We start from the raw sequence: 25424 nt of genomic DNA, 5'->3' as shown, positions 1-25424 counted from the left end.
CGTGAGCAGACAAAAAAAATCTACTGACCGTATCCATGACATTCATTATATTTGTTCTTTTTAGGTTTCCACTTAATGATTACGAGTAAAGTGCATCAATTCAAATATGCCAGCTATCAATTTTTCTAAAATATTATTAAAAGAAGCCCTGTAAAACTGTAATGGTCTACATTGGGAAAATAAAGCCATCACATGGGAATCTTTAATAAGAAGCCCAAACTTGGTAGATTCATTTTTCACCAAAAGGTGATGGAAAAAAAACCTCATGAGACTTAGCAAGATTTTGATTTCTTGCTGTTCACTACCATCAACAAATTGCAAACTAGAACACTTTTGGAAGTACAGTAATCACACTTGCCAATATCCTAAACCAATATAATGACCCTGGAAAGAGATCACAGCCTGTTCAAGACCTGAATGAAAAGTTTATGTTAATAAGGCAAATAATCATAGGTGCAAAACTCCAACATTCCCTGCAATTATTTTTTAAAAGATAGTTTAGGATAATAGGTGGAGACAAGATTCTGCCCCTGTGTTTAAGGTTGGGTTCATAATTAACTTTGGTGCTGGAAGTAATTATAATCAAAGTGCATTTCAAATAATAAAGCTGCTGTTCACAGAACCAATGCAGAAAGTGTTTTGTATGAAGGATTAATGCTCCAAGGAATGCTCCTGGTAGGCACTTATCTAGGTCCTTAAAGAGTCCAGTATTTCCACTCTCAATTATGAGCTACCATTTCTTTAGTTAGAAAAAAATATGAAGCCATGGATTTTCCAATCTATCTACTCTATTAAAACTACTTGAACAGCATCTTTCCGTACCAGTGAAGCAACTCAGGACAAGTAGACCCCGGTTCTAAATACAGTAGGCTTACCTGTGGATGGTAAGAGCAGCAATTATCCCCGTGTAAGAAAGAAAAAAGCAAACTGACTACTACCTCCCGGTCAAAGACTTAAACACAGGCACAGGAGAAGTAACCGGCAATTACCGGGCATTAAATAGCCACCGGGAGATTCGCTGCCAGTGGCAAACAGGCACTTCTACTTGGTAAAAGCTGCTGTTCAGATTCAAGTAGGCAATGCGGGAGCCTGAGAAGGCTGGACCCCATTGATAGCCTAAGAGCCTCTCGTCGCCGCCCCCCACCCCGATCCACTCCTGCGGGCCCCCCGATTTCCTCTTCACTCCGGCAGCTCGAACAACTCTTCTGGGAGCCCACGGCCCCCAGGATCTGGAGGATTGGCTGATTTGCCACTTCGGGGGCCGCTGAATTTGACTGTAAGGGCTAGGCCCCCTTGCAGCCCCGACCCCCCCCCCACGCCCCCCCCCCCAAGCCCAATTCCATACCTGGGGCAGAGGGTCCTCCCCACGGCTCCTGTCCCCCAGCAGACAGGGGAACAACCCACGGGGACTTGCAGGCTCAGGCTCCCTTTCATTCAGCCGGATTCACAGCCAGGCGGCTTTTAATCCTCATTACTCCCACCCGGCTTGGGCAGGCAAGCAACACACTCATGCACACTTGCACATATCCTACACACACATACACACACACACACACACATCCCGCAGACGCTCGCGATTCCCTCCTCCCCTTCCCATTAGTAGCATCAAGAGTCCCAGTCTCCCCTTCCCCCTGGCACTGACCGTTTGGGGACTAGGAATGGGTTCAGATCAGGGGGAGTTAAGTGGAGGGCTGTTTCCTCCCTCTTTGGACCCCGAGGGGCAGGTACCCTACTCCTCCTATCCCTCTTCACTGTCTCCTCCTCCTCCTCCTCCTCCTCCCAGGAGGACCTGCCAAATAACCACCGCCCACTCCCCCCTCCGCGCTCACACTGCTCCGCGCCAACAACCCCCCGCTCCTGTCTTTTGACCAAACTTTCCAAAGGGATGGAGACGGGGAAGGGGCAAGGAAGCGGTCGGGGAAGGTCTAAGGGTTTTTTTTTTTACCCCGCGGCCCCCCTACCTACCTGCCCACCGCCCTTCTCCCAGGACCCAGGCAACCTCAATTCTTAGAGATCCCGTCACCCCGGGGAAGTTGTTTGGGGGTCCAGTCCGAAGGCAGAGAATCGGGGGGTGGGGGGCGACTGGCAGCCGGAGGTGGTGGTCCAGTTTCGGCGAAAAGGCACGGGAAAAGGGGCTGGGGGGGGGGGGGGGTAGGGTTGACAGCATCCAGAAGAAGCAGCCTGAGCCGAGATCCAATCCCTCTAGGGACAGTCTGGCAGAACCTTGGAGAAGGGATCAGCCCAATCCCGAAGGGGGGCGGGGTTGGCGGGGAGGTCGACAGTGGGGCGCTGGGGAAGCGATCCGAGGGTCTTCCCATTTCTGGGGAGAGAACGGGGCGGAGGGAGAAGGAAAAGCAGGCCGACGGGGGAGGCGGAGGGAGCGGCAACTCGAACCCAGTCCCAGCCCCATCCCGGAGCAGCAAACAAAGCCGGCGGCGGCAGCCACGGGAACAGTAGCAGCAGCTGCAGCAGCTGCAGCAGCAGCAGCAGCAGCAGGAAGGGTGGATCCAGAGAAACCGGGGACGGGGAAGACGTAGAGGAAGGGGGAGGGGGGGGGAATACCAATCCCCACAAGTTTCCTTTATTCAGACAAACCCTAAACCCAAGGCCACAGCCCACGGCAAAGCCACCCCCCACCCTCCAACCCTACTTGCTCCTTTCCGAAGACACCCAGCGTAGACGCTCAGCCCTGGGAAACCAACCCCGACCCCGGAGCTCCGGCTTTCCCCGAGTCCCAAGGTCTCCGTCTCCCTCGCTCCCGCCGGCCCCGGGTACTCAAGGCCCCTAAATACCTGCCCCCCGCCTCCCTTGGGACCCACACACCCTCTTCCCCCATCCTCTCCGAAGAGTAGGCTGCGCGCTCGGATTCCCCCTGTAACCCAGGTGTCCGAGGAGATGGGGACGAGCAGAAGGGTCCTCCCAGCCGGGGCAAACACTCGGGAGGTGGGCCCACACAAACGCACCCCCATAACACACAAATGCATACACAGACCACTCGCAAACACCCCCGATTAACCACCACACGAATGCCCACATATACGCACACACGGATGCACTGATAGCACAGACGCACACGCGATACGCACCAACTGTACTCAAAACGAACACAAAAACACAAACGCACATATATGCCAACACATATCCACAAACAGACACAATACACATGAATACACACCCAACACCGCACGTAGACGCGCACGCCTAGCATCCAACCTCCCCAACACCATGCGAACCGACACTCTTCCAGGACATTGCAAACCGAGACACTTCTCGTACCTGTGCCCGCAGCCACACAGGGAGAGAAACCCGGGAGAAAGGGGGTCCCCAGCCCCGGGTTAGAACTCTACCTTCTCGGGGCACGCAGAGGCAGCAGCTGGACCACTGGACTAGCTGGTGCAGGACAGGGTCCCATTTAGTAATCCATGATTGGGGGGCTCTCTGGGCGCCGGACTCCGCACTCTCCTCCTTCGCAATTCTTTGTCATTCCTACATGGGGCTTCTTATTACGTGGAGGGGAGCGTAGGTGGGCGCTGTGGAAAAGGGTCCTAGTTTCTGGGAATCAGAGAGAATTTGCCGTTCATTTCCGATGATGGGAGAGAGGGGGAGGGAGGCTGGAAGGGCAGGAAGCCAAAAAAAAAAAGAAGCCAAACCCAAAAGGAAAAAGCGTTCAGAAAACACTTCTCCCAATCCGAATTTCACTTCAGCTCCACGCAGGTAAGTCCCCTTCAGTCGGAGCTCCAACGAGAACAAGTCATTTCAAGGCGGGAGGCGGGGACGAGGGGAGAGGGGAGGGTCCTTGTCCAAATCCTGCTTTTGTTTGGGGGGGTTTGTTTTGTTTTTCTCGGCCAGAAGTGCTGCTGGTGGTGGTGGTTGGTGGTTGTCTCAGGAAAGTCCTAGGCAGGCATCGCTGTGCCGAGCCCAGCCGAAGAGCGCCCTGCTCCCAGCCCGAAGCGCCTGGTCATTGGGAAGCGAGTTGAAACAGCGCCCTACTCTCCGGCTCCTACTCCGGCGAGGGAAGCGGCTTCGGGAAGGGACCAAATCCCGGACTGGATCGCCGGCAGGTGGACTCCCCCTTCGAGGAACCCTCCTCCCGCCACTTGCGAGTCCGACCTTCCAATGAGGAGGGGTGTGTGTGTGTGTGTATTTGCGTGTGTGAGTGTGTTTATGTGTGTGTGTGTACAGCGGGAGAAAAGGGGGTGGGGGTGGAGAAGGGGCACGGCAAACGGCACTGCCTTCCAATCGGACTTCACGCCCACCCATAGCCCCTAAACAGGGGACTTTCTCCCCTCCCTAACCCCGCGCTTGTAAACGGGATTGGGGGAAGGAAAAAAAAGCGGGGACTTTATTGAGCGCCTACTGTGTGCAGAGCACTGTACTAAGCGCTTGGGAAGCCCAAGTTGGCAACATATAGAGACAGTCCCTACCCAACGGTGGGTAAAAGTACCAGCCTCACTGATCCCTTGCCAAATTAGCAAAGAAAATATATAGAAATAGCAGTCCGGGAGGCGGGTTGCAAAAAAGAATTTGCTGATCGATTTTCTTAAATGGAAAAGTTTTAGATGAGGAGGCTTTCTAATTCTGATTACCGTATCGAGACTCGGTTCTCAGTGTGATGGGAGTCGTGCGTACCCAGATGACTGAAATATAAGCCGGCCGTATGAAAGTCCATCTCAAAGATACGAGTTCGTTGGTTTTAGCTATTAGTTATTCATAGGAATACATGTTAATAAAGCATGGTAAGCAAAGCATAACAGCACTTTCTTGTTTTTTTCCACTGACGCTGAACTGAAGAAACAGTTGAGCGTTTACCCGTTCAGCCCCGTTTCGATAGCCTGAAAGTTCTCTGTGCATCCGATAGCTGAAATTGGGTTTCTAACTGAAAATAAAGACGATGCCCATTAAAAAGGCAAACTCGGTGAATGAGCGGGTTTCAGGCCCTACTCTGTTATAATTATTATGCTCAGATGATCGTTTTGGCCACGCAGAGAATAGGAGACCTAAACCCATTCCATGTAAACTTTTAAATCGCCAAGAAGCAGCTTTCCTTAACCTAGAGGCCTGGGCCTGCACGAAGGGGGCCAATAAATTCCCAGCTCTCCGTTTGCAAAGTAACCCCCCCCCCCCCTCCACTCCCTAGCCCTTGGCCTGGCATCTGCCTCGCCTCGCCCAGCATCACATACGGAATGACATCCGCGCTCGTCCCCCTCTCCATCCCCCCCATCTTACCTCCTTCCCTTCCCCACAGCACCTGTATATATGTTTGTACATATTTATTTCTATTTATTTATTTTACTTGTACATATCTATTCTATTTATTTTATTTTCTTGGTATGTTTGGTTTTGCTCTCTGTCTCCCCCTTTGAGACTGTGAGCCCACTGTTGGGTAGGGACTGTCTCTATATGTTGCCAACTTGGACTTCCCAAGCGCTTAGTACAGTGCTCTGCACGCAGTAAGCGCTCAATAAATACGATTGATGATGATGATCCGCGCTGGCGCGCCTGCTACGCGCTTGCAGAGACTCGGTGTCTCTCCGGAGGGCCCCGGGACGCTCCAGCCTGTTCAAAAAGTAGCAGTGCCACCTTTTCTCCCCTGCATCTCTCCAGCAGGAGGTAGTTGTGTCGGGGGGAAGAAGTGTAAGGGCGAGAGAGGAGAGTCGTAGATGCCAAAGGATTAAGCGCTTAGCACAGTGCTCTGCACACAGTAAGCGCTCAATAAATACGATTGATGATGATGATGATCCACAGACTTGGGTGCAGAGCCCCGCGCCTGTCCCCAAAAGGGATGTTGGAACCTTTTAAACCCCGCTTTTTCCCCCACGCATTCGATGTGTGCATATCTGCCACGAGCAGTGACAGTTCAGTAAGGGCTGCATTCCGAGCAGCTATCGTTTCGTTTTCTTAGCCGCCGAGAGAGGAAAAAAAAAAGATGGAAAAAGAGCCTGGGATCCGCGTCCCCCTTTCTCGCCGTTTCCCCGAGCGACCAGCAGGGGTCACCGTTTCCAGCTCTCTATTCATCGCTCCCGGGGCCTGCAACTGGAGAGAGCCGGGTTGTGGGGGGAAGGAAGAAATTGCGGGGTACGGGGGGGGGGGCAGCTTCACTTCTTCGTCCCTGCGCATTGCCCTCAGCGCCGTCCCCCCTCCCCACCGCTCTCCTCTGCTGCTCCGGGCTCTCGGGAAGTTGGGGTGTGTGTGTGTCCCCAAACGGTGCTCTTTTGGGGGACACTTTCATCACCTCCCTCCTCTGCCCTTCCCTCCCTCTCTCCCCTCTTTCCTCCCGCCCTCCCCGGGAGCCCCTAAATCTCCTCTCTCTCTGCACCCCAAAACGGCAGCGACCTGAGAACCCCGGGCTGGGCTCCTGTTTTATACCTCAGCCCATCGCCCCTCTTGTGCCCTCCCTTCCTCTTCACCCTCCGCGCCTGATTTACATGTTAATTGTGTCTGGGAAAACTTCTTTAATTGCCAGAATTAGGCAGAGCAAACGAATTGTTTCACAGGCTGAACCAAATTAATTCCGGGTTTAGTTCCTTCCCTTGGAGAAACAAACAATTAAGCTGTCTTGTTTGCTTTATGGATATATCTGAAATGCGACACATCATGTTTTGGGATATTTTTTTAATGGGAAATTATTTTCAGGAGTTACGCCTGCACGTTTAATTTACAAGAACTCTGGGAAGAGAAGAGAAAGTTTCAGCTTTCCTAATTTGAAATTACAAAAATCAAAGGGAAGATTGATTTTACTTTGCTTTTCGCAGCAGAGAAACGTTGGATGTATATATGTTCATGTTTATACCTGTTTTGACTGTTTTAGGTAGCACGTATTTTGAGGTTGGGAACTATAACTTAATCTGCAGAGTCATGCCAAAGGTGTCGGAGATGTGGTTGAGGAGATGTGGGGTGAGGGGGCTCCCCAAACTACAGTACCATGAAGTGGGAATATATGGGTCTCCACCCCCATCAGCCTGAATCACAGACACACACTGTGTGTGGTCAATCACTCAATCATTCTATGGCAACTATGTAAACTAGTAAACTATTACATTTGTCTTGGAATGATGTGTATGTGTTGAGAGGGAGGAGGTTGCAGCTCTCCACCGCTGTCAGTACCCCTCACCCACTGCTATTGCTCCCCCTGCTCAGTAACAGTGATGACCATCCTATTCCGACTGGATTACTGCATCAGCCTCCTCTCTGATCTCCCATCCTCCTGTCTCTCCCCACTTCAATCTATACCTCAGGCTGCTGCCCAGATCATCTTTGTGCAGAAATGCTCTGGGCATGTTACTCCCCTCCTCAAAAATCTCCAGTGGCTACAAGTCAACCTACGCATCAGGCAAAAACTCCTCACTCCTCAAAAACTCGGCTTCAAGGCTCTCCATCACCTCGCTCCCTCCTACCTCACCTCCCTTCTCTCCTTCTACAGCCCAGCCTGCACCCTCCGCTCCTCTGCCACTAACCTTCTCACTGTGCCTCGTTCTTGCCTGTCCCGCCATCGACCCCCAACCCACGTCCTTCCCCCGCCTGGAATGCCCTCCCTCCGCACATCCGCCAAGCTAGCTCTCTTCCTCCCTTCAAAGCCCTACTGAGAGCTCACCTCCTCCTCCAGGAGGCCTTCCCAGACTGAGCCCCCTCCTTCCTCTCCCCCTCCCCATCCCCCCCCGCCCTACCTCCTTCTCCTCCCCACAGCACCTGTATATATGTTTGTACAGATTTACTACTCTATTTATTCTACTTGTACATATTTACTATTCTATTTATTTTATTTTGTTAATATATTTTGTTTTGTTGTCTATCATCTCCCCCTTCTAGACTGTGAGCCCGTTGTTGGGTAGGGACCGTCTCTATATATGGCCAACTTGTACTTCCCAAGAGCTTAGTACAGTGCTCTGCACACAGTGAGTGCTCAATAAATACGATTGAATGAAGAGATGACAATGAGGTAGATGGTATTTTCTATCTATCCCAGGGCTAAGTGTAGTGCTTAGACCATATTAGACAACAAAAAGGATATTTCTACATGAGCTGCAAACAGAATAGAAAGCAGAGCACTCAAATCTGGGGAGGAGATCAACAATACCCTGAATGCATTTGGGACAATGCAAGATCGTCTCTCTGACTCGAACACACCATCAACGTGCAGGTGTTTGCTAACAGTGATTTACTGTATCATGCCCCATGAATGGATCCAGGGCATCGTTTCTCCCTTCTGTTCAACAATCATTTCACTGTACTGCTCTGAATCTTTAGCTCCATTCATTTCTGATATCAAATTATTGTTTGGGAAATTAAAAGAATGCTGAATCAGACTAAGGTAATGAATCAACAATAAGTATTGAATAAACTATTTCTGCATTCTTTCCCCAGCTTTCCACATAGCTTGAGGTCTTCAGCTGTCTGATTCAGAGCCAAGATCTAATATCTTCAACTATATTCTTTTTCATCGTATTACTTCAGTCTGACCTGTGTTATAGTGGTGACCTCCAACTAATCATTTCAATTTCAAGGTATCTATTTTCCAGTGGTCATTTACAATTGCAATCACTCAAGGGTGATTTATACTTTTCATAATGAGATAAGTGAAATGAAGGAATTCTTCAAGGGGATTTACTAGTGGGTTTTAAGAAACCTGACATTAGAATTAAAGCAATGACTTGTTTATGACAGCTGTTTTCTTACCTTTTACTTTCAGATAATGAAAGGACTGCTGCAAGTGGGAGTTGCTATCGTATTTGCTTTTCAAGCTAAAATTACACTTAAATTCAGTCCATTTCTAGTTTGGGGGTTATAAGAGAAAACCCTGCGGGTATCAACCAAAAGTTCATTTTTTTCTGTTTGTATATGATGAAAATTTAAAATAAAAGGCAACTGTTTGAAAAACTCTAAACTAGGCTGTTGAAAAGAAATACGTTTAGACTGTGAGCTTGTTGTGGGCAGGGAATGTGTCTGATGTTATATTGTACTCTCCGAAGTGCTTAGTAATAATAATAACAATAATAATAATTTTGGTATTTGTTAAGCACTTATTATGTGCCAAGCACTGTTCTAAGCGCTGGGAGAGATACAAGGTAATCAGGTTGTCCCACATGGGGCTCACAGTCTTAATCCCCATTTTCCAGATGAGGTAACTGAGGCAGAGAGAAGTTAAGTGATTTGCCCAAAGTCACACAGCTGATAAGAGGCAGAGCCAGGATTAGAACCCATGACCTCTGACTCCCAAGCCCGGGCTCTTTCCACTGAGCCCCGCTGCCTTAGTACTGTGCTTTGCAAACAGTAAGTGCTCAATAAATATGATAAATAAATAAATAATGAATAAATAAATTGATAAATGATATACTAGCCCAAATATGTGCTTCTAAAATGAGCTTTTAAAAAATAACATGTCTATATACCAAACCCAAAAAAATCTTCCTTAACGTATAACTAGTCTAAGAGAAGTAATCTGCTCCACTTTTGGCCAATTGCTGACTCCTGGCTCTGGCTTTTGTCATTTAGGATGGCACTTAGTGTGCCACTATTTCCCTATTCCACAATAAAGATGATCCTACTTCCCTTTGGTGCAGTAAACATTATGGTTATTTGGAGTTTGCAACATTGTGGCTGAAAAGGGAGAGGGAAAATGCGGGGTGGGGGGGGGGAACAGAGAAAGAAGAGGAGAGAGAGTAAGAGAGAGAGAGAGAAGAAAGAGAAAGAAAGAAAATTATGTTTTTCTTCCAAACTGAGGCAAGGAAGTCCTGCTACTAGAGTTGCACGTCATGTTTTTCACCCACTGTTAGGAAATGTTGAACAATTGATGTCACAAATGCTTTTTTTCTCCTTTGTGGAAAGATTGTAACATACTTTTATTCACAATTGGATTTTCATGAATACAAACTGAAAAGTTGTATTTCAAAATTCAGAATAGAAAAAAACATGAAACATGGAGAAAAGTATTTACTGTGCCTATTTCCTCAGTCCCTCCCTCCCCAAAAAGCATTAGCATTAACAGTGAGATGTATTGTTAAAGCTCTGGAAAATACAAACAAAAAAACACTATTCACCTAGTTTCTGTCCCTTTTTTTTCTCTCCAGGCCTCAAAGTCACTGACTCATTTCCGCTCTTTAATTCACACACTGAAAACCTTCCTTTTTGCTGGAGTGTACTATTGAAGTGACGCTTTCCTTGTTTCCCCTCTCTCCCAAACTTATCCTTCTATTTTCTACTTGAGGTAGCCCATCTGTAAAATACACTTATTTGCTTCCTTGTTTTTCTCAAGTTCCTCTCCTTAGCCTATTTTCTCTTTTGGTTTTAATGAGATCGTAGGTACCCCCCTCAAACAACCGATCTTTTTAATATCCTGGCTAGATTACTGTATCAGCCTCCTCACTGGTCTGTCTCCTGGATTCCAGCTTCTCCTTTCTCCAGTCTATACATCACTCTACTGCTTGGATCATTTTTCTAAAATGCCGTTCTACACCCATTTCCCCACTCCGCAGAAATCTTCAACAGCCCAATTAAGGGTTGGAATCACATGTAGTAAGTTTGTGTAATAATTTCTATTGATATTGCGATATCACCACAGGCTCCAAGAGACATGTACTGAACAGCAACCCTTGGCTTCTAGGTGTCCTCTGTCTTTAGGTGGAGAAGAAGCATGGGACGATACTGGGAATGCTGAGCATGGGGACAAGGTTTAATAGCTCAGCCTGGCCCTGTTTAATGTGGAGACTTTGCCCAATCTGACCAGGGAAGGAAAGGATTGTGGAAACTAGCCCCAGGGCATGTACCTGCATAGAACAGCCAGAGTTGATTAAGCCAGACTTGTGGCTGATTTTAGTCGGGATCTGCTGGGAGGGTTCAATCATGTCCCTTCAGCATTTTATGAGAAGAGTTTCTTCATTGGAGAAAAAGGTTCTATGCAAAACTAGAAAACTCCAAAAGCAAGGTAGAAAGGAGTATAGAAAAGACAAGTGATAAAGAATTACAAATGGGAGAGATGAGGAGATAAGAGTTATAAATTATTATAATAAACCTTTGGTTTCCTCACAATAGAAAAACTGGGTAAAATTTTTTAATGTCTGATATTTTTCATGCCCATTCTTAGTCAAAAGTGACTCCTGATTATTTAGAGAACATTTATCCAGGTGCTGGAGTATCCAGGCTACTGATTCTTCTCCATTTTCTGTTTATTAGTACCAATTTGTCCAGAGGGTGAATTGGGTTAGGGAGAGGAGAGGGGACACACAAATCAGTTGGTTTACTGGTTGTTATCAGATATATGGAAGTTTTTGATGAAGGGAAGGGGATTGAAAGTAGTGGCTGAAATGAATTCTGAAATGATTCGTAGATTTTAATTGTCCATGCTCCCTCTGTCCTTCAGGTACATGGGTGACTAAGGAATGACCGGAGAAATTGATTAAAATTCCTGAAACTTGGCAGGGTTCCACAAAGCTTTTCTTCCTCTTTTGCACTCACAAAACCAGTCATGTGAAAGGTTAATTCTTCTTGATTTTGTTCTCCATGGGTCACATCTGGATTTGGGAATAAGGAACCCAATTTGACCATTTCTCTAAAGGCGTGCTAGGTCAGGTGTGTGGGGCAGTGTGAAGAGCAAAGGTGTCATGAATTTGAATGTGGTGGGTGATTGTCTGTGCTCACCACACCTAGCAATCCCATGGAGCTCAACTTCAAATTCCAGGAGAATTGAACACATAGAGTCCATTTTTGCTAGACTTTTTCAATGTCTCACCCCTTCTAAACTGTGAGCCATTGTTGGTTAGGGATTGTCTCTATCTGTTGCCGAATTTTACTTTACAAGTGCTTAGTACAGTGCTCTGCACACAGTAAGCACTCAATAAATACGAATGAATGAATGAATAAGACAGCCAAAAATATCAGCATGCACACCTCCATAGAGAACAATCAGCATTCTATCTACATCTTAATGTTAACCAGGAGTTAGGGGGAACATATGAAGGGGAAATCAAATTCTGACTAGGCAAATCCCCTTTCCTTTTGGGGCATTGTAATATGTGGACCCCGATCAGGCTGATACATTGAATCCATGTGCCATAGGTAACAAAAATGCGGCAGGACCCAACTGGTATGAGAATACTTACACATTTTTCTCTTGTCTCTCTGAAATCCCAGACCTTTTTGTAAGGCCAAGAAGATTACAATAGAACCTCTTACCCCCTTGAATCCAACAAACCACTTTCCTCCCCTTTCAATACTTTCCTAGATCAATATTTTCTCCAGAATAAATTTCTTAATCAATCAATCAGTGGTATTTATTGACCACTTACTGTGTGCAAAGCACTGTACTAAGCACTTGGGAGACTACAAAAGCATTGGTAGACAGGTTTCCTGTCCACAGCAAGCTTACAGTCTAGAAGATTAAGCCCCACCATTCTGATCAATTCTACCCTGTAGCCACCTTTAACACTTCTGTGTATATTGGTTCTTTATTTCTTTGTAGGAGAGGGAGGCTTACTTTTGCTGCTATGCTTTTCCTTTTATTCCCACTTTTTGTGTATTATCTGTGTGTCTCCATCTCCCCTATTAAATTGTAAGCACCTCAAGACAGGGACCTATCTCCTATGATTATTGTATTCTCCCAAATTCCTAGGACACTGATCTGCACTAAGTAGGTGTTCAGTAAGTACTGATGATGATGATGATTATGATGATGGTGATGGTTATCCATGACTATGAAGTTTGTCTGACTGACCTGCTGGGCTCATCATAAATCTATTGTGATCGGATCCTGGGTTGCCTCAGGAAGGACAGCTTTTTCTAGCTTCTAGGACTCTCACTGAGCCACCCCATGACCTCTGCGAGAGAATTGGGATGGCCACCTTGTCCCTGTGGGATATAGCCTCACCACAGCACCACTTTATAGTCATTAGCATCTCCTGCCAAGTTTCTGCCCAATGAATACTTCTGTTTGTCACTACAAACTAGGGCTAACAGACTTTATAGAACCCAATAATTACCTACTGGCTTTGGGAACGTTTCCCTTGTTTAGTCCAGGTATTCATCATATCCTGGCTAGATTACCATATCGGCCTCCTCATTGATCTGTCTCCCTGACTCCAGCTTCTCCCTTCTCCAAGCTATATGTCACTCTACTGCAAGGATCATTTTTCTTAAATGTTATTCTGTACCCATCTCCCCACTCCTCAAAAATCTTCAACAGACACCCCTGTCACTCCAAATCAAGCAGAAATGCCTGACCATTGGCTTTAAGGCACTGCATCAGCTCTTCACCTCTGTATTACCCAATCCACCCCAATCTTTGTTTCTTCCAAGATAACTTTCTCCTTGTACCTGGTTTGTGGATCTCCCTCATCTGACCATTTGTTCACATGCTTTTTCCTGCCTGGAACTCTCTTACACTTCAGATCCACAAGAACACAGCACTCCTCGCTTTCAAAGCCCTCCTGAAGTCCTAGCTCCTCCAGCACGAATCTGATGATAGATTTTCTTCTCCCTCAGTCGTATCCACCTACATCAGCCCTTATGCACTCACAACCATCCATGCCATTTTAGTACATATTGATTTATATAATTTATCATTTAAGCACTTACCTATTCACCTATCCACCTATCCATTGTCCTATCTTCCTTTCAGTAATTTATAAGTTAGATGAATTAGACTGTGAGCTCCTTGAAGGATGGGATCCTGAGAGAAACCAGCATGGACTAGTCGAAAGAGCATGAACCTGCGAGTCAGGAAACCTGGTTTCTAATCCCAGGTCTTCACTGGTCTGCTGTGTGATTTTGGGCAAGTCACTTAACTTCCCTGGGCCTCAGTTTCCTGATCTGTAAAATGGGGATTAAATTCCTTTTCTCCCTCCCCCTTTGACCGTGAGCCTCATGTGGGATAGAGACTGTGTCCAATCTGCTAATGTTGTATCTTTCTTAGTTATTCCATTAATTCATCCATTCAGCGTATTTATTGAGCACCAACTGTGTGCAGAGCACTGTACTGAGTGCTTGGGAGAGTACAATATAAACAATAAACAGACACATTCTCCACCCACAATGATCTTACAGTCTAGAGTGGGGGGAGGCGGACATCATAGTCATTGGCACATAGTAAGTGCTTAACAAATACTACAATTATTATTAATGTACTTCTCCCAAGCACTTAGTAGAAGGCTCTGAATGTGCTAGGCATTCTATTAGTACTAAGGATTGCCTGATTGTTCATTTCCCCATGGTGTGGTTAGCAATGCTGTCTGCAGCTGTTGGAATGGCAAAACCGATGGAGTTTAGATTCTGGCTTTCTAGAATGTTCCAGAAAGTGACTCCAGTGTCACTTTCCAGGCCCTAGTCCTGTTGTCCTTACTCCAGTCCACCCCAAGATGCCTCAGAGCCATTAGAATGAATGAATAGTATTTATTGAGCCCTACCAAGTGCACAGCACTGTACAAAGTACTGAGGAGAGCACTTCATTCATTCAATTGTATTTATTGAGCACTTACTGTGTGCAGAGCACTGTACTAAGTGCTTGGGAGAGCACAGTATAACAATAAAACAGACACATTCCCTATCCACAACAAGCTCACAAGTCTACAGCACAATAGAAGTATATGACACTATCCCTGTTCTCACAGAACTTGCAATCGTAACAAAGTTTTGTTTTCAATTTAGTTATTCACTTGTGTTTTATCATTTCTATATACTTAACTATTGTGTACTCATCAAAATATTCAGCTTGTCTTCCCCATTAGATGTTAAACTGATCTTTTACTTCCTCTAAATGCCGAATGCAGTGCTTTACACATGGTAGGCATTCTCTCAGTAAGCTTTCAATGAGAAGCAGCATTGCCTAATGGATAGAGCACAGGCCTGGGAGTCCAGTCCTGGTTCTGCCACTTGTCTGATTTATGACCTGAGCAAGTCATTTAACTTCTCTGTGTCTCAGTTACCTCATCTACAAAATGGGATTAAGGCTGTGAGCCTCACGTGGGACATGGACTCTGTCTAACCTGATTAGCTTGTATCTTCCCCAGTGCTTGGCACATAGTAAATCCTAAAATAATAATAGTAATAATGATGGCATTTGTTAAGTGCTTACTATGTGCAAAGCACTGCTGTAAGCGCTGCAGGGATACAAGGTGATCAGGTTGTCCCACGTGGGGCTCACAGTCTTAATCGCCATTTTCCAGATGAGGTAACTGAAGCTCGGAGAAGTTAAGTGACTTGCCCAAGGTCACACAGCAGACACGTGGTGGAGCCAGGATTAGAACTCATGACCTCTGACTCCCAAGCCTGTGCTCTTTCCACTGAGCCACGCTGCTTCTCTAAATACCATAAAAAATACCATAAAAAATCAGTACTGTTATTGGTGTTAAGATAAAACTGGTTAGAAAATTCTACTTCAGCTGAAAAATTTTCTCATGGGTTACAGTTTCCTTTTTTTTGTTTGAAGTCTGGATTAGAAGTTCTTGGAAATACACTTCAAAATACTCTACTTGCACCCAATAACATTTGATTACATAAAGTTCACTTATTACAGGTTCAACCGTGCTGTGTCCGTATGTGAATTGAATAATATTATAAAGAGACAATTGCCAATGCATGACATTTAAAACAAAATAATAACATTTTGGGTGCAGAACCAATTCAGTTCAAGGATGTGTTCCTTTCTGAACCATACAGTGACAAGTAAATCTCATCGAACTGTAATGGAAAATATGTTATGTTCTTTGTCAAGAAAACATTATTGAGTGCCTGGTGAAGCAACTACTCCTACATAGAGAACACTGAGATTCTTCCAGCAATTATTGCCAAGAAATCAGCCAAGATACCAAAAGTGGGTTGTACCGGGGTGAGGAACAAGCACCATAGAGGCTTATAGGGTCTTCATTGCCCTTGACCCAGACCTACCTGCTTAATGATTTCTTGGCTCAATATTAAGCATTTGGCAAGGAAGACTGAAAAAATGGTTTTGATTAAACAGCTGGGCTTTGGTGGATTGTATGTGAGTTTCAGAGTAACCTAGACCTCAAAATTGCTCCTCGTATGAATTGCATAAATTCCAGATTATGAAAATTCTCCCCTTCCTGTCCTCACTGACCATCTTGGAGAGGCCTTGGTCTCCTTCCCATTGAAGAGAAATCACAAGGACAAAAAGGTGTCTCCTGCAAGACCAGGTATCTCTATTACCTGGGAAGACCAGGTTACCTCATCTGTTGAAGATCAGTTAACTCATCTGTAAAATGAGGATTAAGAGCGTGAGCCCCATGTGGGACATGGACTGTGTCCAACCTGATTAGCTTGTTTCTACCCCAGTGCTTAGTATGGTGCCTGGCACAAAGTAAGTGCTTAACAAATACCCTAAATAAAGATCCAGATCTGCCCTCTCCCCTACATCCAAGTGGTCCACCACCTTGGTTCAGTCACTTGCCATATCCTGGCTATACTAGTGCCGTCAGCCTTAATCAGTCAATCAATCAATGGTATTTATTGAGCACTTAGTAAATGCAGGGCACTGTATTAAGTGCTCCGTAGAGTACGATAAAAAAGAATTGGCAGATCCATTCCCTGCGCACAACGACCTTACAGTCTAGAAGGAGAGAGAGACATTAATATAAATAAGTAATTTATAATAGGTAATTTAAAGATATATACAAAGTGCTGCATGGTTGAGGAATATCAAATGCCAAAGGTCACAGATCCAAGTGCATAGATACTGTAGAAGGGAGAGGGAGCCAGGGAAAAGAGGGTTTAATCAGGGAAGGCCTTTAGGAGGAGGTGTGACCTTAATAATGCTTTGAAGGTGGGGAGAGTGGTAGTCTGGTATATATGGAGGAGGAGGGAGTTCCAGGCTAGAAAGAAGACATGGGAAAGGGTACTAGGGGAGCAAAATGTGAGGGCTGGGCTGTAGTGGATCAGTGAAGTGAGTTAGGAAGGTGTGAATGAGTGCTTTAAAGCTTCAGAGTCAGGCTCTTCACTGGTCTCCTTGACTCCAGCCTCTCCTCTCTCCAGTCCATACTTTGTTTTATGGTATTTGTTAAGTGTTTACTATGTGCCAGGCACTGTACTAAGTGTTGCTGTAGATACAAACTAATCAGGTTGGACACAGTCCATGTCCCACATGGAGCTCACAGTCTTAATCCCCATTTTACAGATGTGGTAATTGAGACACAGAGAAATAATAATGATGGTATTCGTTAAGTACTTACTATGTGCCAGGCACTGTAATAGACACAAGCAAATCGAGTTGGACACAGTTACTGCCCCATGAGGGGCTCACAGTCTCAATCCCCCTTTTAAAGATGAGGTAACTGAGGCACAGAGACACAAAGTGACTTGCCCAAGGTCACACAGCAGACAAGTGGCGGAGCCGGGATTAGAACCGATGACCTTCTCACTCCCAAGCCTGTGCTCTATCCACTATGCCATGCTGCTTCTCAGAAGTTAAGTGACTTGCCCAAGGTTTCACAGCAGACAAATGGCAGAGTTGGGATTGGAACCCAGATCCTTCTGACTCCTAAATCCATACTTTATCCACTAGGCCACTCTGCTGCCTGGGTCATTTTTTTAAAATGTCATACTACACATGTCTTTCCACTCCTCAAAAGCCTTTAATGGTTACCTACTTCTCTCTGCATCAAGCAGAAAAACCTGACTTTGAGGTTGCTGTATCAGCTCCCTTCCTAATAGTTATCCACTCTCTCTTCCTTTTTTTAAAAAATGGTATTTATTAAGCACTTACTTTGTGTCAGGTACTGTTCTCAGCTCCGGGGTAGATAAAATGTAATCAGGTTGGACACAATCCCTGATCCATGTGGGGCTCAAAGTCTTAATCCCCATTCTACAGATGAGATAACTGAGGCTCAGAGAGGTGAAGTGACTTGCCTAAGGTCACACAGCAGACAACTGGTGGAACCAGGACTAGAACCCAGTTTCTTCTGATTTCAAGGCTTGGGCTCTATACACTAGGCCTCACTACTGCTCCTATTACATCTCAGCTCGTACTCTCCATTCCTCTCAAGCGCACCTACTCACTGTGCCTTGTTTTTGTCTCTCTCATCTTTGACCTTGCTCAAACACTTCCTCCTGCCTGGAACTCCCTCCTCCTTCAAATCCAGCAGACCGCAACTCTCCCCATCTTCAAAACCTTTCTGAAATCCCATCTCTTCCAGGAGGCCTTCCCCACTTATAGAGAAGCAGCATGGCTTAGTTGCAAGAGAACAGGTTTGGGAGTCAGAAGACATGGGTTCTAATCCTGGCTCCACCACTTCTCTGCTGTGTGACCTTGGGCAAGCCACTTAACTTCTCTGTGCCTCAGTTATCTCATCTGTAAAATGGGGATTCATTCATTCGTTCATTCAATAGCATTTATCGAGCACTTACTGTGTGCAGAGCACTGTACTAAGCGCTTGGAAAGTACAATTCAGCAATAATAATAATAATAATAATGGCATTTCTTAAGCACTTACTATGTGCAAAGCACTGTTCTAAGTGCTGGGGAGGATATAAGGATACAAGGAGACAACAGATAGAGACAATCCTTACCCAACATGGGGCTAAGAATGTGAGCCCCATGTGGGACAACCTGATTACCTTGTATCTACTCCAGTGCTTGGAACAGTGCTTGGCACATAGCGCTTAACAAATACCATAATAATAATTATTGTTATTATTATTACCACCCCAGCACTTTTGCTCCACCTTGGCATTTATGCACTCACAATGACCCATAGGACTTCTGTAAATATCAGCGTACATAGTTCTACTGTTTAAGCAGTCTCCATATCATCTACTCAGCCAGTGATATGTATGCAATACAAATGATTGATTGATTTATGGATTCCCCCTCACATCAAAGCCATTACCAAAACCTGCCAGTCTCAGCTCCTGCAACATTGCCAAGATCCGCCCTTTCCTCTCCATCCAAACCGCTACCCTGCTCGTTCAAGCTCTCATCCTGTCCCGTCTGGACTACTGCATCAGCCTTCTCTCTGATCTCCCATCCTCGTGTCTCTCCCCACTTCAATCCATACTTCATGCTACTGCCCGGATTGTCTTTGTCCAGAAACGCTCTGGGCATGTTACTCCCCTCCTCAAAAATCTCCAGTGGCTACCAATCAATCTACACATCAGGCAGAAACTCCTCACCCTGGGCTTCAAGGCTCTCCATCACCTCGCCCCCTCCTACCTCACCTCCCTTCTCTCCTTCTACAGCCCAGTCCGCACCCTCTGCTCCTCTGCCGCTAATCTCCTCACCGTGCCTCATTCTCGCCTGTCCCGCCGTCGACCCCCAGACCACGTCATCCCCCTGGCCTGGAATGCCCTCCCTCCCAACATCCGCCAAGCTAGCTCTCTTCCTCCCTTCAAGGCCCTACTGAGAGCTCACCTCCTCCAGGAGGCCTTCCCAGACTGAGCCCCCTCCTACCTCTCCCCCTCATCCTCCTTCCATCCCTCCGTCTTACCTCCTTCCCTTCCCCACAGCACCTGTATATATGTATATATGTTTGTACATATTTATTACTCTATTTATTTATTTATTTATTTTACTTGTACATATCTATTCTATTTATTTTATTTTGTTAATATGTTTTGTTTTGTTCTCTGTCTCCCCCTTCTAGACTGTGAGCCCACTGTTGGGTAGGGACTGTCTCTATATGTTGCCAACTTGTACTTCCCAAGCACTTAGTACAGTGCTCTGCACACAGTAAGCGCTCAATAAATACAACTGATTGATTGATTGATTGGAAGCTGACTGCTCTCTGTGGTACTTTGAAGAGCATCACAGACTAATGGTCAAGATTATCTAAGGCAAGGTTCAGTGGTGAAAAGCAGCTGCTGAAAATCATTAGTTACAGCAGTTAACCTGTCAACCTTAGAGGTTGCACAGACAAACCTGTTTGATAGCTACTTAATGCCAACTAAACAGAGACTCTTCCCAGCTCCTTTCGTCTGAATGCCTTGCCACACCCAGTGGATTTATTTGTGGACAAGTGCTGTTCACAACCACAGCCATTTGCCTGTTCCTCAGGAAAACGGGGCCTTGGAGGAAGGTAGGTGTAAGCTCATTTAATTTTATTCCCCTTTACCAAGTTGTCCTCAGCTACACCCAACTGGGCTCTTCTGCAGACATAGTAGCAGTAGTTGCAGTAGTAGTAGCAGTAATAGCAATATTTATTGAGCACCTACTGGGAGCAATGCACGGTACTCAGCACTTGGAAAGTACAAGATAAAGAAGTGACATGTTCCCAGCCCACAAAGAGCCAACAGTCTAATAGGGGAAACAGACATTAAAATGTTCACAAATAGAGAATCGAAATGAGTAATTGCATGTACAATTGAAAAATACATGTACAAATGTGCTCAGGATGAGCACAAATAAGTGCACAAGTGTTGGAGATTACTGGTGGGCTTGCATGACTTGGGGTGCCGGAAATTAACTGAGCAGTGCTTGGTGGAGGAAGTAGGATTTTAGGAGGGCATCAAATGTGGGAAGAGCTGTAGTCTGTCAGATTTGAGGAGTGAGGGAGTTCCAAGCTTGGGGAAAAACATGAGTGAGGGGACAAAGATGGGAGAGGTAAGAGGGAGGAACAGTTAGAAGGTTAGTTAAGAGAGTGAGCTGGGGTGTAGCAGATAAAGACAGCTGATATGTCTGCCAACTCTGTTGCAATGTATTCTCCCAAGATCTTAGTACAGTGCTCTGCCTGCAGTAAGCATTCAATAAATACCACTGGCGATGATGATAAGAATGAAATGGAAAAGGAGGTGAGTTGGTTGAGAGCTTTAAAGTCAAGTGAGAGGAGTCAATGCTTGAAGCAGAGGGACATAGGAAGCCAGTGGAGGGTTTGGAGGAGGGGATAGATTTGTGCCAAGTAACACTCCAAGAAGATTATTCGTGCAGCAACATGTAGTATAGTATAGGGGGCAAAGCTAGAGGCAGGGAGACCAATGAGGAGGTTGAATAGGATATGGGTTCTAATCCCAGCTCTGCCACTGGCTGCTGTGTGACCTTGGGCAAGTCACTTCACGTCTCTGTGCCTCAGTTACCTCATCTGTGAAATGGAGATTGAGACTATGAGCCCCATGTGGGACAGGGACTGTGTCCAATCCGATTTGCTTGTATCCACCCCAGCACTTAGTAAAGTGCCTAGCATATAGTAAACACTTAACAAATGTCATTATTATTATTATTATTGATGCAATAGTCGAGTCATGATATACCTAGATCTTGGTCCAGGTTGGTAACTGTTTGGGTTGAGAGGCAGGGGCAGACATTAGAGATTTTATGTAGGAAGTTTGGGCAGGATTTGGTAGTGGCTTGGATGAGATAATTGAAAGTCATCAAGGAGTCCTGGATAACAACGAGTGTGAGGGCTTCTGTGCAAGAAAGGATAATAGTGTTGACAAGGAGTGTATTTATCAAGTGATGAGCATGCTCCAGGTTGCTGACAAAAGCATTTAATCCAGAATTGACCAATTAGCACAACTTATTAGGTTAATTTAAAAAACCCAAGGCCTCCAGAAAAATAATTATTGTGCCAGACCAAAGACTTACTCAGCTCAGTGTATTTTTTTGTCTCCAGAAAACTTGAGGGCAGGAGGCAATATAAGACTGCAGAGAAGGGAACAATCACTGTTGGAGATGTAGATTTGGGGATCATCCGCATAGTGATGGTATTTGAAGCCATGGGAGTGAATGAGTTCTCCGAGGGGGTGGGTGTAGATGGAAAATAGTAAGGGACCCAGAACTGAGCCCTGAGGAGCCCTCATAGTTTGAGGGTAGGAGGTAGAGTAGCCTGTGAAAGAGACTGAGAATGAGTAGTAGTGTCCTGCAGACCCCTCAAATTTAACATGTCCTAAACAGAACTCATTTTTCCACCCAAACCATGTCCTCCCTCTGACTTTCCCATCATTGTAGACAGCACCCCCATCTTTCCTGTCTCACAAGCCCATAACAATGGCATTTTCCTCCACTCATATCTCTCCTTCGACCCATGTAGTCAATCTGTCACCAAATCCTGTCGGTTCTACACTGCTAAAATCCACCTTTTCCTCTCCATTCAAACTGCTACCACATTAATTCAACCACTTATCGTATCCCACCTTGACTACTACATCAGCCTCCTCGTGACCTCCCTGCCTCCTGTCTCTTCCCACTCCAATCCATATTTCACTCTGCTGTCTAGATTATTTTTCAACAAACACTTCAGTCCATGTTTCCCTATTCCTCAAGAACTTTCAGTGGTTGCCCATGCACCTCCACATCAAACAGAAACTCCTTCCCATTGGCCTTAAAGCAATCAATCACCTTTCCCCTTCCAATCTTAGCTCACTGATTTCCTACTACAACCCAGGATGCTCACTGAACCTCAATCTCATCTATCTCACCTCTGACCCCTCACCCACATCCTGCCTCTGGCCTGGAACTCCCTTCCCCTTCATATTCAACAGACCATCACTCTCTCCACCTTCAAAGCCTTATTAAAATCATATCTTTTCCAAGAGGCCTTCCCCCACAAAGCCCTCATTTCCTTAACTTCCTCTCCCTTCTGCATTGCCCTTTTACTTTGGCTTTTACTTAGTCTTATCTATGTAGCCTGCTGTTTCATCGTAGAAAAATGTTAAAGAATTGGACGATGCTTTCTCTTCACCAAGGCATGTTGGTTACTACCAAGTAACCTTTCTCCTTCTAGGGGTGAGCACATCAAATTTGGATGATTTCTTCCAGTATCTGCTCAGGTAAGTGAAGTTAATGTGATCTGTACTTTCCATTTTTGGATATGGAACAGTTATCTGCATAGGAGTTAGTGAATCAATCTTACTCAAAATATCACCTTTTTTCTCTTTTTTTAAGTTCTTTCCTTTTTATATTCATTATTCTGACAGCTCAAGACCAAAGACAATAAAACTGACAGTTTCCCAACTGTAGGCACTGTTTATATGAACTGGGTCTAAAATTAACCTGAAAGTGTTTTGGGGGGAGAAAAAAACCAAAAGCCCTTCCAGAGAATGTGCAAAAGCCATTCTGTCAGTTGTGGGCAGGGAATGTGTCTGTCTATTGTTCTACTGTACTCTCCCAAGTGCTTAGTACAGTGCTCTGCATGTAGTAAATGCTCAGTAAATTCGACAATGAATGAATGAATGTCATATCAGTTTAAGCATTTTTCATGGAATAAATCCGCTCTTCTCAACAGGACATCACTAATCCAGGGCATCAATCAAGAGTTCGGGGTCTAGGAGAAGAGTAGGTTGATTTTAGCTTTGACTGTGTTATTTCAACAGTTGACTGTGGACTGGAATTAACCTTTTCAGTGTTTTCCAAAATAGCCATGAAATTTCAGACCCTGGAGAGACAAGGAAAGTACAAAATTGCTATGATTGTGAAAAAAAATCAGAAAAGTCCATAGTATTATTGAGGTGTCTTCGGTACAATTATAGCATTGAACTGACTCAAAAACCCTGGAAAACTGGAAAAAAAATAAGTAGATATATTAAAAACAAGGCTCTGAGTGAACTTTCACCTGAATAGAGCCCATAGATATGCTCGGTGTGTGGGATGACCAGATGGGCAAGCACTCCACAGGAGCTAAAGGCTTTATTCTACCATTTTCATTAAGAACCTACATTTTCACGCATCAGTACATAAACGGATTAGGAAGAAGGTTTGAGGTGATCAGACAGAATGGGAAAGGATAAGAGAGAAGGAGTGGGGCAGTGAATAAATTTAGTTGCAGAAAATGTAAGACTGTCTTGAGGGAATAAAGAAAGAGAAAAATTGATGGAGGCCTCTAATCAATGCCAGGCCAATGGAGAGAGATTTTGGCTGCTTTATCCCACTCCTTCCTTCTCTACTGTCATAGAGTGCTACTATTAGCACTCTGGACTGTCAGATGAAGAAAACCTAACGAACTAACACTGGGGCTGGATAACCAATGAGACTGCATGAAATAATGATGGCATTTGTTAAGCACTTACGATGTGCAAAGCACTGTTCTAAGTGCTGGGAGGGATACAAGGTGATCAGCTTGTCCCACGGGGGGCTCACAGTCTTCATCCCCATTTTACAGATGAGGGAACTGAGGCTCAGAGAAGTGAAGTGACCTGCCCAAGGTCACACAGCAGATGTGTAGCAGTTCAGGATTCGAACCCATGACCTCTGACTCCAAAGCCCGGGCTCTTTCCACTGAGCCAAGTTGCTTCTCTGCTGCTTCTGAAAGACGACAGAAGGTAGGCTGGGCAGAGATAAGAGTTCCAATCCTTCCTTCTTCTAGACCACATTTTTTTTTTATGAAATTTGTTAAGCATTAACTATGTGCCAGGCATTGTAATAAGCGCTGAGGTAGACAAAAGCTAATCAGGTTGGACATAGTCCATGTCCCGCATGGGGTTTACAGGCTTAATCCCCAGTTTTACAGATGAGGAAACTGAGGCACAGAGAAGTGAAAGTGACTTGCTTAAGGTCACACAGCCATCAAGTGGAGGAGCTGGGCTTAGGATCCAGGTCCTTCTGACTTCAATGCCCATTCTCTATCCACTAGACCACACTGCTCCTCTCCCACTGCACATTTCACTGGCCCTCGAGACACTCTAACCCCCTTTTGCCTGAATTGGAGCTGCTTGCATTGGTGACATTTGTACCCAACCCACTTCTGGATCAGGGAGTTGGCAGTCCCAAGAGCCATACCCTGACTTCCTGGCAGACCAGGGCTGAGCCATACTGGGGATGGCAGATGCCCGCCTTAGATTTTCCTACCCAAACACTGCTTACTTTAGAGGTTTTGCAATGGGTTCATGAGGCTACAGATTCACCTTTCTCCTCCTCACTACACAAATCCCCCAATGAAGTCACACTGGCCTTAACCCCTGAACTACCAAGGGTGGAGGTGGGAGGCGTGGGGCTTGTTTTTGAGGACATTTTCTGTTCACATATATACATACACACACATACATACACACTCACCTTTACCCAGGCAAACAGAAACAAGCTTATATATAGACACACAAACAGACACAAACAAGCTAGAACATGTCCTCTCAAGTAGATCCCAGTGTAAAGGAGGAGACTGACAGACGCAAGTCTTTCACATATAGTTAGAGGAGAAAGACCCAAGGCTACAGCTGTTGATAGAATTATAGGAAGATGAATAGGAGCTTAATCAGGGAATTCCCCTTGGACTAGGTGGGATTCAAAGAGGGCTTTTAATATGGGAAAAACTGTGGTCTGACAGATTTGAAGGGGGAGGGAGTTCCACACAGGAGGAAAGTCATGAGCAAGTGGTTGGCAGAGGAAGAGTCGAGGAAGGACAGACACACTGTGATGAGGTTGGGATGGGTGGAATAAAGAGTGTGATCTGGGTTGTAGTGGGAGAAGAAAGTTATTAATTAATTGGGAGAGAGCTAATGGATTGCCTTAAAGTCAATTCTTGGGCATTTCTGCTTGATGGGGAGAGAGAGTCATTCATTCATTC

The 25424-nt window shown here is 45.4% G+C and overlaps 1 protein-coding gene across 9 annotated transcripts in view; it reads right to left on the bottom strand.

Moving 5' to 3' along the window:
• The window catches only part of SEMA6A (semaphorin 6A), a 131673-nt gene extending 127670 nt beyond the window's left edge, over nucleotides 1–4003 (bottom strand). For 2 of the 9 annotated variants that reach the window (XM_038770082.1, XM_038770081.1), the window contains exon 1: nucleotides 3348–4003. The gene's annotated coding sequence lies outside the window, so the exon portion shown is untranslated. Of the gene's footprint in view, nucleotides 1–1642; nucleotides 1691–3347 lie in introns of those variants that run through there. The other 7 variants (XM_038770075.1, XM_038770078.1, XM_038770076.1 and 4 more) reach the window with 5 other exon arrangements.
• Between the last annotated feature and the right edge of the window lie 21421 nt (nucleotides 4004–25424).

Source organism: Tachyglossus aculeatus, chromosome X4 (genome assembly GCF_015852505.1).
Source record: "Tachyglossus aculeatus isolate mTacAcu1 chromosome X4, mTacAcu1.pri, whole genome shotgun sequence".
Classification (NCBI taxonomy): Eukaryota; Metazoa; Chordata; class Mammalia; order Monotremata; family Tachyglossidae; genus Tachyglossus; species Tachyglossus aculeatus.
This window is presented reverse-complemented; position numbering and strand designations above follow the sequence as displayed.